A 13,609-nucleotide genomic window follows, 5' to 3' on the forward strand; every position below is an offset into this window, starting at 1 on the left:
AGGGAATTGAATGAACTCGAGAGGGTGATCGAATTGAGAGAACAATGAGCAGGGATAGAGGGGGAGGAACCGGGAGAGCTGATAGAGCTTCAGACTAAATGTATGTTGCTCTGGGAAAAACTAGGGTGGCTAAACTATGGGCGGTATCTACAGCTCTTACACGGAAGGGGATAAACCTACTAGGCTCCTGGTCTGGCTCACCAGACAGGAGAGTAAAAAAAGATCCCATAACGGTGCTAGGAGACCACACCGGGACAGAGATCAGGGACCAAGAGCCCATTAACGCTATATTTGCGCGTTTCTATGAGCAACTGTACGCCCGAATCCGGAAATAGACCCAGAGGACATAGCAGATGCACTGGTAGAAATAGGGTTGCTGAGGCTGGAGGAAGAACAGGCCCAGCTATTGGACGCACCCCTCACGGTGGAAGAAATAGAGACTGTGATCACAGAACTTCCCACCGGCAAATCCCTGGGCCCGGATGGGCTTCCGGGAGAGTTCTACAAGACGTACAAGAGCGCCATTTCCCTGAAACTACTAGAGACATTTCAAGACACATATGAGACCATGCGTCTCCCGACAAGCCTGTCGGAATCAATAATTGTCCCGATCCTCAAACCAGGGAAGCCACCCAGGAAATGCGCCTCCTATAGGCCGATATCCCTTATTAATCAGGACACTAAAATACTAACGGCAGTCCTAGCCAACCGCTTAAAACAGGTAATACCCACGCTGATTCACCCGGACCAAACGGGCTACGTTCTGGAAGGAACATGTCCTGGAACCTCCACAGACTTCACCACTTGATAGACGAGACAAATCGACTACAAGACGAGAGCGTAATAGTGTCTTTGGACGCTGTCAAAGCTTTCGACTCTGTGCGTTGGGAATGGCTGGTGTGTGTACTCGCCCATTTTGGTATTGGGGAGGGGTACCTCCGATGGATCATGTTATTATATAAGGAACCCAGAGCAAGGGTGAAAACTGGGCGATTCATTTCCAAGGAGTGGAAGATACATAGAGGAACCAAGCAGGGGTTCCCGCTATCACCAATGTTATATATCCTGGCCCTTGAGCCATTTGTGGTATTCCTTAGAGCAGAATATAGAGACACCGGACTAGACACAGATGGGGTACTCCACCAAATCTCGCTATACGCGGATGATATGCTCCTATTCGTAAGCAAGCCAACCACAAACCTACCCTGCCTCCTAGAAGCGATCGGGGCGTACACCAGGCTTTCGGGCATAGCGATTAATAAAGAGAAGTCCCTCTTCTTCCCCTTGGCAGGTCTAAAACACGTCCCCCCACATTGTCTGCCGGACCTGGGCCTGACATGGGCACCCCACACCTTCAAATATTTGGGTATAGGGATACATCATGACACCGCTGATACCCATACATCCAACATGCTCGTCGCTCTAGAAAGAACTTGGCGGTCGATGACCTTCTGGGGGACACTCCCACTGGGAATGATGGAAAGAGCAGCCCTCCTGAAAATGGTGATGCTGCCCCGCCTATTATACTTCCTCACGAACATCCCATACAGCATACCCAGGACCTTTTTCACTAAACTAAACATAATAACGCATTCATTCCTATGGTGCGGAGAGAGAAATAGGATCGCAATAAGGACCTTGCAGAAGGACTATGAAGAAGGTGGTATCAGACTACCGGACATCGAGAGGTACTACTTAGCAGGGCAGCTGTAATTTGCAGTAAAATGGCTGGGGGAAGACGAAACGATAGACACACGCATTTTCCAGCCAGCACTGAAACAATATTATCTAAGGGAAATACTATGGCTCGACAGACCCCGGCTCAGAACCCTGCCGAACATGCTCAACATTGCAGTGGACTTATGGAAAAGAGTGTGGAAACCCCAAGGGGCAAAAGATCCGCAGTCGGCACAAATCCCTCTAGCGGGCCTTCTGGGAGGGAACACAAATACATTAACAACATATCGAGCACATTGGGAGGCTAAAGGTGTACCACAAATTGGAGACCCGAGAAGGGAGGGAAGGTGGGCGGACTTCCACGAAATGGTAGACGAATATGAAATACATGTGGGTCAATTCATCCTATATACCGGCATGCTGAGAAACATTACGAGAAGATGGCCAGATTGGGAAGACCAGGATGAAGAGACAGCATTAGACGTATGGTATGACATTGCGGAGGGAACGCACACAACCTCCAGGTTATATGAACAGCTACTGAAAGTTAAAAACCCACAGGAGCAACACACAAGGCAGCGTTGGGAGGAGGAGTTGGGGAGACCCCTCAGCGACCAAGAATGGACCAGGGCCCTACGATACCCAAAAAAAGATATCCAGAAATGCAAGATTTAGGCAGGTACCGCTATATGTAACGAACAGAGCGTATCTCGTACCCAAAAAGATTAATAAAGTCCAGATGGGAGGCCAGAGGGGGTGCCCCTGCTGCTCGTCGGAAGAAGCGGACATGGTACACTTGTTCTGGTCCTGCCCAGTGATGCAAGAGTTCTGGGACGGGATCAGACTTAAGATAGCAAGAAGCGGACTTCAAATCCAGGCGGAATACACCGAAAAGTACCTACTGGGCCTCTTCTCGAGAGGGGGTAAACACGAATCGCATCTGGCGAAGATGAAAGATCTAATAAGTACACTGGCCAAGAGAAGGATAGCAATGACATGGAAGTCAAGGAAGGGCCCGCGCATAGAAGCATGGTGGTCAGACCTTCAGAAGTGGACGCAGGCAGAGACAGTGGTGTGGACGAGAGCAGTGAAAAGAGGGGAAGGTGAAACTGCGCACAAGTTGATTGCATGGAACACACTAATACAAGACCTCTTTGGCCACCCGGAGGAGGGAAACTCCGAAGATCCCTCGGAAACAGAGGGTCCATAGAAGAAATAGAAAGGCCAAGCAGGAAGCCCAAGAATGGAACATTATGCGTACCTGGTGTTCGACCCAACAGGAGGTCCGGACTGAACTATCAAGTTCGTTGGGGAAACTATGAAACTACAGCGGAAGGGCAAGATCCGTACAAAGTGCCAATAAGCCAGTTATGTTATGGTTGTTTGTATGTTATGTGTTTTGTTGTTGTTAAAAGAAAACAATAAAGAAATTTTAAAAAAAAAGGTACTATTACTGTAAGTCAGTATTGGATATTTGTAACATCTTTTCTAGTACTAGCGTGTACTCTTTTCCTTTGCAGCATTGTGGTTTGGCGGTGCGTGCTCTCCCCGCTCTTTAGTTTGATCAGTCCCTCTGTCTGTGGCCATTCAGCAGAGGGACATGTCATAATAAAGAGTACCATCAATTTGAGGAGGCCTAGTCCAGGACGAATGGATATAGGCTTAAGAAGATTACACGTATTCTTCTGGTTACCTCTCCAACCTTCCTGGGTCTCGTTACCAATGCCCCGGACGGTGTGGTGAGTAACATCAATGGACGTACGCTCAGTCTCTCAATTATCTTCACAGAAAATACAATTCTTATACTCAATTAAGAATCAGAGTGATGTCATACTATGTGGAAATAGTGAAAAACCTATCAAGGGGCGGGATTGGTTAAGGGAAATATCCAGATATATACTCATATAGGAACTAGGATTGTAATTGGCTGTCCTTCATCAGGTGGACAATGTATGCCCAGCTCTTAAGACGTGTAACTTCAGAAACATTAGATACACAGTTTCTCATTGGTCTTACAAACTATAAGGTTCTTCATTATACAGACTAATGCAATTGGTTGGCATGCTTTTGCCATGGTTGGAACATTTATTTTGTTCATTTAGCAGCACATAAGCCCAGACCCAGGTGCAGGGAGATAGGACATGGAGCTACCTCCCACCTAATTAGCCTAGCATCTCTCAACCCCCTTGCCTTCTGCCATGAAATTGTCTTTGTACTTGGCCTTGTAGAGTATTCTTGTCTTTGAGAATGTACGTGTGTGAGGGCACTCGCTATCGTGCCTCAAACTCCAAGTTCAAGCTCTATTTCCAACCTTGGCTCACATGACAGGAGACCACAATCTGGTCCATTTTGTAGGTTGTAAATTGGCTAAATGAATTCAAACTTGGCATCCTCTGTGTTCTTTCTTGCACCTTAACGTGAGAAGATTCATCTTCCGCACACTCGTCCTTCTTCAGAGGTGATATCTGACCTCCATTTCCAGAATCTTGAATTCAGGCCAGGCAGCCTTGCACGCCGCTCCATGAGGCTGCTATTCTGCTGTGACACAGTTTTCCATTCTCCCTTTATGGTTTTTGGCATATTTATTTCATGATACCAATGTCCAATTTCTGTACAATGGCTGCTTTGCCTGCATTCTATTCACTACTCATAGCTAGCCTATATGATGACTTTATCTACCTTGCGTTTCAGAGTATGTACATTTATTGAACTTCTGTTTTCTGCAGCACTTTGTTAATGTGTAATCTTCTTCTTTTCCACGTTGATAGTTTACTCGAGTCTTTACTTCGTCATTGTCCAGTAGGATCCATATATTGGGCCTCATTATGACCCTGGTGGTGACGGCATGAACGGTGCCAGTAAGGCACCAGCACTGTTCATACCATGCCGCCACATTACGAGTTCTGCTCATGGGTTCCTGACAGCCCGCCAGGTCTTACATGGTGGGCAGTGTGGCATCCGCGAGCATACCTTGTAATTGCGCTGGCACCGTTATCAATGGTGCCGGCGCAGCCATGCTCGTCACCCCCATTCTGCCCTATGGGCCAGAATGGGGACAGGGATCCCGGCAATACTGCCACCCGCGAATGGATAATTACCGGCCCATTCATCTCATAATGGGCCGGTTATTGCCCAATCGCGGGAGGCGCAGCCGGTAGAGAGCATGGCAGTAGCCATGCCTGCCATACAGGCAGAGCTACTGCCATGCTCGTAATGAGGCCCATTTTCTTCATTCAGTATCTTGGGATGACATGCACACTTTCTTATGACGTCATGAGTTAAGTTTCTTAGCTCTTTCTCATATTTCTTGAGGGAGTTCCACCTGTAGGTTGTCGTCACTTCGGGAGTACATTCAATTGGGTTGTCTGAATGGGTATCTCCTTCCAAATAGACGCTGCAGTACTGGTACAATAGCTGGTGTTAGGCAATGCACGGTCTCGTGTCTCCAATACAGGGGAGGTAGGGGGTGAGATCTCCTGCAGATGTATACAGCTGCTCAACAACACTGTACAACAAAAGACATGAAGAGTCCCTAATGCCTATGGTATTGCTTGACATGAGCAACATCACAGAAAATAACATTACAAAAAGTGGCATTGATCTTCAGTACTCTGTGGCATCATTGGTATTGACATCAAGAGGTTTTAATGTGTAAGCCAAGAGGAATTTGTTTTGCACTGTATGAATCAACACTGTATTATTAATATGTAACAAGATAGCTCAGTGGGTTGAGCGTTCACTTCCTTGAAGTGTTTGTTATCTAAAGGTCAAATACTCTAATACTGGCAAGGCCAACATAGCCTTTAATCCTTCTGAGGTCAGTAAATCAGTGCCAACTTTGGTTGGGTGATAATTGTATGTGAATATGTGCTATGTATAGTGGTTTGGCAAAGCGCTTTTTAAATAACCAATAACTATCATTAACTCACATTTAGTGACTCTTGAGAGGAGATTTTATTTCATAGAAAAAGTTGCAGACTGAATTGATTTTTTGGGGTCCCAATGTTGGTAGATCAGGCACGATGAGATTGCATGATTTGCCCAGGATTACACAGTTTGTTTAAGTAGCAAAACCAGGATTGTGTCCCGCATGACGATGTAAGAATTTGACCACATATTTTCCCAGTTATACTTCATATCAGTTTCCACTAAGGCTTGGAAATCAAAGGTTTAAATATTTATTTGTCTAACAATGCCCTAAAAAGTACACAAATCACTTAATAAATTGACCTGAGAATGTATATACATCCTGGAAATGGGCCAAGCTAAAATAATGTGATATGTTTATTTTCCCCATCCTGGATGCAAGGGCCAAGCCAAGATATGTTTGTGTTGTGCAATATATGAATCGACTGTATATTATTATTGTATAACAAGGTAGTTTAGTGGGTTGAGCGCTCACTTCTGCAATGTTTGTTTGATCTGCAGGCCTTTCATCCTTCTGAGGTCAATAAATCAGTACCAACTTTGGTTGGGTGACAATTGTATGTGAATATGTTCTATGCGTAGAGGTTTGACGAAAGCACTATTTAAATAACCAATAATTATAAGTAACTAGAGTTTGGTGACTCTTGGGAGTAGATTTTTATTTCATAGCAAAAGTTGTAAACTGAATTGCTTTTATGGGGTACCAATGTTGGTATCTCAGGCATGATGCGATTGCATGATTTGCCAGGGATTACATACTTTGTTTAAGTAGTGAAACCAGTATTTTGTCCCAGGCAGAGATGTAAGGACTTCACCACATATCTTCCCAGGTATAATTCATATCACTATTTGCTCAGGTTTGGGAGTCAGAAGGTTACATAATTATTTTCTAGCAATGCCTTGAAAAAAAAACACATATCACATAAAACAATAACCGGACAGTATATACATTGTTATAGAAAGAGATCAAGCAAAAGAATGTGATTATACATTTATTTTGCCGATCCTGGATACCAGGTTTTCCTGTGTGAACCTAAAGAATGGTGTGGTCTGCAATATATGAATGGACACTTTATTATTAATATGTAACAACTCTATAGTTTGGGCGCACTCCTTTAATTACATCTGTGATGTTTAATGATATTTCACATGCGTGGGTTAAGGCATCCGGGTCCATGCATAAAATGGATCGGATGTCACATCTTGTGATGTCTTAACATGCCCGTGTTCATAAGGGCCCCATTTCTCTTTATTTTTTCTATTTAAGACTTGCCCTGCCACGTACCCAGGTGTGCCAGTCATGAAACATTGGATCCATCTAACCTTCTTAGAGCCATTTTTTCTTGGATATTGTGTGCTCTTGAAGAGCTGCAAGTAATTTTTCTATTGCCCTTAGCCTTCAAACATGTTAATTTCCAACATTAGTTTCAGGCTTGGTCCTCCAGCATTACCATTTGGTAGCAAAGCCTGCTGAGGGGCCCAGATGTTTCCAATTAGTCAGACCCCTAAACACAGGTAAACGTAATAAAGAGAACTTTTTTTTAAATTACTTTTGTCCTGAACATTCACCATTGTGCACTTGTGACAACAATAAACTCTGCCCATCCTATATACCCCACAATGACACGCCCACCTAGGGCCCTTTGTCAGGTGCTGCCCACTGGGCCCTTTGCCTTCAATTTGCCCCTCCCTACCAGTAATAGCGCTGTAGCCGTGAAGGCATCTTTCCACATTTTACCCCTGCTTTGCAATACCTGGTCGACGATGAGTAACTGCACAATAGGTGCTAATCCATGACGGTCCATTTTCCTTACGATATCTAAGTACAGGAGCAAATTATGATGACCCCTGAGATATGTCAGCAATAGTTGTCACAGTGTGAATGCCTGCAAATAGCTGTACAATATGTATACAGATGCCTTTGCCATGCGAGCACGTTATGTTTCAGCCTTTCTGCAGGTTGGATGAACTCGATCCACTCTGCAGATCCCAGTAGCTGTCTCTGTAAATGCCACGCTCCAGACTTCAGCACCATGGATAGTTCACAATGCGGGCGCGTGTTTTCTGATTTTACAATTCAGCACCATGGACAGAGCGCGCTATGTGCATTCTGGTGAAATAAGGCGGATGTGAACAAAATTCATAGAGGGAAGTTAAGAAATGCCTGGCTGTCTAGTGTTATTTAGCCTACTTGCCCACTGCCAGAATACGTTTGTGTGTTTTAATTGAGAGATGAAACATGCTAACTACAAAAAAAACTATTTACGCCCTGGCTAAGTATTGCAATGTAATTCACTGTTGTTCCCAGAGCTGAAATTATTTTGCGAGTTAGAACTCTATGATATCATGATGCCGTACTTGGTCAGTGGTGTAGAGCACACGACACAGCGGATTGGCTAGTAAACGGGCCCATATCACCCAGGCGTCATTGCTCCCTGCTGTAGGCGTTAAAGGCTTTAAGTGCACATTCTGGAATGATTGGCTCCGAGCAGAAGGCGACAGTTTAGTGAATAACGCTCGCACTTAGCCTTCAGCTTGGCCGAGACAATCATTTCACAGCGGGTGTAATAAGAGCGGTTATTACACACATCACATGTACTTCTTTGACCAACCCTGCTATGATTCGAATACGGGATTCTGCATTGCACGTTACACACACACTGATCTCAGCAGCAGGAGCGTAACCCACTCAGCTAACGTACCTGGTTATTTAGCGCTCAGTAACACTTCACGAAGCAAGGGCAATTATAACCACCAACTCAGCAATGCTCAATTGAGCCGCCCTGGGCGTGTGCGTGCGTGAGTGGATCTGCCAGGCGGCGAGCGTGGTCGCCTTGTAGGATTCACGTAGATTAGGGCAGCTGGCAATTAACACCCACTGAACTATCTCAGAAAGCAGTGGGCTGCCCTGAGCTCGAACAGAAGATCAAGGAAGAATACGCTTCTACCTGCCTCTCGGGGTTTGAAATTGTGGGTGAGGTTTGGAGCCACTGTCTCCTGCTCCCTCGCTCCCATTGCTTCTTTTTCAATGATATCACACGACCCTTTCCCCGCTCACACACCGCCTGGGCTCCTGCCTGCACCGGAGGCTTGTCATCGCCCAAGTCTTTCGCATCGGGCTCTGATAGATCCTGGGCTTTATCTGTGCGTCGCATTTACATTCTCTTTAATTCCTTAATCCCCAAACCACTCTCGCCTGGAGGGAACAGCGAGAAATGGCACGCGGAGAAAGCTTTAAAAAATACTCTTCATCCTCCGAGATAATAATTGATATTTCAGCTGGGACAAAATTATAGCTTGGATATTGTTTCTTTGTGCAGCAATTTAATAGACTTTCTAAACGTGCGAAAGGTCCGCGACGCCGCGGGGCGCCTCCCCTGGGGCAGACTGCGGGGCAGGTGAGGGGGAGGGCGTCGCTCTTGCTATTTTCAATGGTAGTAATTCTGCTGTCCCTGGTTACTGAGATGATTCCATCCGGGATAATGTTCTCCCTTTTTTACAATCTGGCACGGTTTTTGAAGTGGCGTTGCTGGAGTTTTTTTGATGAAACAGTGGGTGTGAATTTGATCAGGCCTTTGAGCAAAGAGTATAGTTACGCATTTGTGGTCACCCTCAACATGTGGTCACCCTTAATAGAATCAGGGAAATTAAGTGTAACTTTCAGCATTATGCATTGTGATGAATTCAAGGGACTCGTGAGGTAAGTGGAAAAGCGCCTTTATTCAGTCATAAACACGCAGCCTCCCAGCCTGTGCCCTTCCTCCCACATCTTCTCCAGCTGGCCTCTCTCCACGGTGCCTCGCCGCCATCGCGTTCTGATTCTTGGCCATGTCCGGTCTCTGCACAGAGTTCTAATTAGGAACTAGCGGCCCAACATTCCATACTTCTGATCAAAAGTGAGCCAGGCGTTTCCCATTCAGCTGACCTCCCTGGCCGCCGTACTCGTGGGAAAGGCGCCATAGGCTGCAATGGAAAGTGGCGTGTTTTTTCCACCAGCATGGCATCCAGAGCTGACAGTTTCTGGTGGAATGGTGGCCCTTTAGTTCTTGATTAGAACTCTGTGTGTTCAGGCATGACATAGACCAATGATCAGTGCAATAATTGGGCTGCTCAGATACAACAGACCCTGCCCCTTCTAACATGGCAATTACTATCATAAAATATAACAATATAGTAACCATATTTGGGTTAAATCTACACTAGTGGCAAGAAAGTAATTAACGTCAACCTAGGGGTCATCTCCTGGTTCTTCTGAACTCCACCTGAAATCCTCCCTACCTGGTTGGTATCTTGCATGCGCGCTTGGGTCTATTGCAATTGCTCGCTGTTGGCACATGTTCACTGTCACAAACATTTACCCCATTGCTCGCTGTTGGCACATGTTCACTGTCACAAACATTTACCCCATTGCTCGCTGTTGACACATGTTCACTGTCACAAACATTTACCCCATTGCTCGCTGTTGGCACATGTTCACTGTCACAAACATATACCCCATTGCTTGCTGTTGACATATGTTCGCTGTCGCTCGCATTTACTCCGCTCTCATTCTCGTTGATCTTACTCTTACCAGTAATCAACCCGCTTCCTCACTCCTCAGCACTCCAAGCATCTTCTCTCAATTCAAAATACTTCTCTGTTCTTTCCTCCCACAATTAGTGCAGAACTTCCCATCGTACATTTCTCTCTACTTCCCGCTTCATTTCTTTAATTATGATATTAATTTATTCTGTCGAAATTCCAAATAGACTCATCTTCAACTCTAATGGCTTTTCAAAATATTTCTACAATCCTCGCAGGTTCAGAACATTTTGACATCCCTTTTGGTGTTGATCTGCTCTTCCTTATTCTCACTAAGTCACCTATTGCTAATCTCTCTGTTTTCTTTTGCTTCACTTGGTACCCTCCAGTTTTCTCTCGGTGCATTCTAATATGTTGGTGTACTATTCCCGGATTACTAGCTTCTCTTTTAAGTTTCTAATTAACCCATGTTGTATTAAGTGTGGTGTTAGCCAGTTTATCTCTCATGAGACTAAATGTCAATGTTTCTGTTATGGTGGAACCAATTGATGTCCCCTGAGCAACAAAGAGGCCTCATTACAAGTCTGGCGGTACAGAAATAAGAGTGCTGGTAGCAACGTACCGGCACCCTCCATGGACCGCCAGTCTACGAGAATGCAGGGGCCGGTTCTCCCGGCAGATAAGCGCTGCTGGGAGCACCGGCCCCTGCAGTATGGTTTTCACGGAAGTACCGGCACCGTTGGCAACAGTGCTGGTACTTCTGTGTCCCCATTACCATTGGGACTCTAGAGGAATGGGGGCTTACAGTTCCTGCCGCCTGACAGCCCGGGCCCTCAGGAGCAGGAAATGATATTACGAGGTCGGCAGCAACCTGCCGGAAGCACCAGTGGGTTACCGCTGACCTCATAATGAGACCCGATATTCTCTTCCAATGACAACTGCTCTATTATATCCAACCCAATAATGAATAGCTTTTTCATCTACATTTATTTTTCAGGCATTGTGATACGTACCCACGGTCTCACTTGAATAAGCGGTATATCATTATTCAGTTCACCCTCCGACTACTGTTTTAATATAACTCCTTCTGATGCTAACATGAAACTGGCAGCAGATTTTTCGGTTTCAACTCCTGTGTTAGTTCCTTAGACATTCTCTATAGTCATACATGACAGGACATCCCCCATTCTATTTTGGGCACCAGGCACATATTCTTCTCTATAATCATACTCTTGAGACTTAATCTAGCTATTCTTAGTGTTGCCTTAGTGTGAGAAATTCGACCATCGGGTCAGGCAGAGTGCGCTCGCGTGGGATTTTTGATTTTTGTTTTTCTAAAAAGAATGAATGATGGGATATCAACCTCCGGAAAATATGTGGGGCCATACCTGCACATATTTTCCATGCACACCACACAGTAGAAAAATAGTCATGTATTCTGGGAGAACACAGCTTACCAGCGCTGCCCTCCCCTGTGTAGGTGACACCTGACAGCTGTGGGTACATCAAAAGCCACTGTCCGTGGGCAGCCTGATTAGCATTTAAAGGCCCCATGGATTTGCATCTCCATTGTTATACCTTGCTGGTGGCGGCAATTACTGAACAATGTTAATTAGCAAGCCTCAGAGAAGGCCTGGGTGCAGGAAGTGATAATGCAGACCAGAGACCCTAACCTCATTGTAATGCAATGTGTCAATGTGGTACTAACACCCCTCCTTGGAATGAAAGGGCAGTGAAAGTCCTGTCTGGAACCACTCCTTGCAGAGCAGGGAAGCATGTGAATTGCAGGAGACAGAAGTCTGCCTGCAATCGCCTACTTGAAAGGAGGCCCATGTTGTGACTAAGTGCTGCATAGGGCTCAGTTAATTAGGGAGACACTTAGATGTACAGCAGACAAGAAGATGGGTGGGACTTAGAAGTATATGTTGTCATCCTTCCCCTGTCTGTTGCCAAGCACTCTGATTCTGACCTGAAGCATCACTGAAGATTGTTGGTGGGGACCCAGGATTGATTCATTAAGGTGGGCTTAGCCTGCACCAATAACTGGGGCCCATTTGGCTTTAAAAGAGGGTTGAGCCCCTCAGTGATCAGATCATCTGAAGACTTTGCAAGGCGTAAGAGAAATGACTCATTTGGACCCAAGCTAAAGGTACAGTCTACCTTACATGTTCTGCCAGTGAAGGAAGGCCAGGAGGTACAAGAGGGAAGCAAGATCCCTCCCTAAACATCTCCCAGGGAATAGAGGGAGATACAGGACTCAGAGGACCCGTCCAGCACCAGTACCCAGCCAGCACACAGCATGCCCTGCTAGGTTCTGACAGCAAGCTTCGTAGGTGGAAAGTGCCAGAGAGTCTCTGGACGTTGCCTGCAATCACTCTCCTGAGCTTTGGACCAACCACCTTGAAAGGACACAGGCCCTGTGGAGATGCTTAGAGGAGTGCCTCACAAGCATCATCCAGCATCCATCTTTTTAAGGATAATTTCGAGACAGTCGAGTCCTCGAACGCATCCGGCTGCACCACTGACTGTTGTCATGCCGCAGTCACCAGAGACGTCCGAGATGCCTCGAACAGTATTCCAGATATGCCAACCAGCACAGAGACAATGATTATTGGCCCAGAGCCACCGTGCCAGACAGCCTGCAGATGTCTGTCCAGCATTGCTTGCCGAACTGCCTGCTGCTTGGTACCCGCAGCTGACTCCCACCACTAACTCTGTCTCACGGGCTGCAAAGCACCCTGGAACCACCACAACGCTGTCGAGCACCAAGAACTTCTTCAGCACCAGGTACATTGTGGTTCTGCCCCCCCTGGTCCTTCTCCGAAGGCCCCTAGAGGCAGTTACAACCCCTTCCCCTTGTTGAAACCAAATAATCTTGAACTATAAGACTAATTACTTACCAACTACCCTACTGTCAGTATCCAGAATCCATCCCTTTCCTTTGTGAAACTGTCCATCCTATGTGTTCCTTTACAGTGTGGGTTGTATTTGTAGTGTGCTAGAACTGTCTGTTGTAGTAATAATAAAGTAGATATTTCTATACAACATTGACTGGACAGTCCCTTTTATCATTGGGTAATAATAATATCTTTGCTGTGTTGCAACTAACCAACGATCCATGACCATGTGGAGATAAGCCTGCCATTCCGCCCATGTAACCAAAACTGGACAAGGAGGTCTTTTAATTTACTTTTATTCCAATCTGTTCGGATCCCTTCTGGTGTACTAGTGGTGTGGGGTTGAATGATGGTTTAGAAACCGATATTCATCCCTGGAACACTGGTGCCCCGGAAGTTGATTTGTCACACTTAGCAATGCCCTTAGTTGATAGTACTTTAACTAACAGTTTGTGATCCACTTGAACCACAAGAGATCGACCCCACATGCATCACCTAAAGCATTGAATGCCGATACACAAGCCAGTAATTCGTTTTGTATCAGCAAGAACTTGCTTTCTTTCTCAGGAATGGTACATAATACATAT

The sequence above is a fragment of the Ambystoma mexicanum genome, chromosome 10 (genome assembly GCF_040938575.1).
Source record: "Ambystoma mexicanum isolate Mex_15411 chromosome 10, UKY_AmexF1_1, whole genome shotgun sequence".
Lineage (NCBI taxonomy): Eukaryota > Metazoa > Chordata > Amphibia > Caudata > Ambystomatidae > Ambystoma > Ambystoma mexicanum.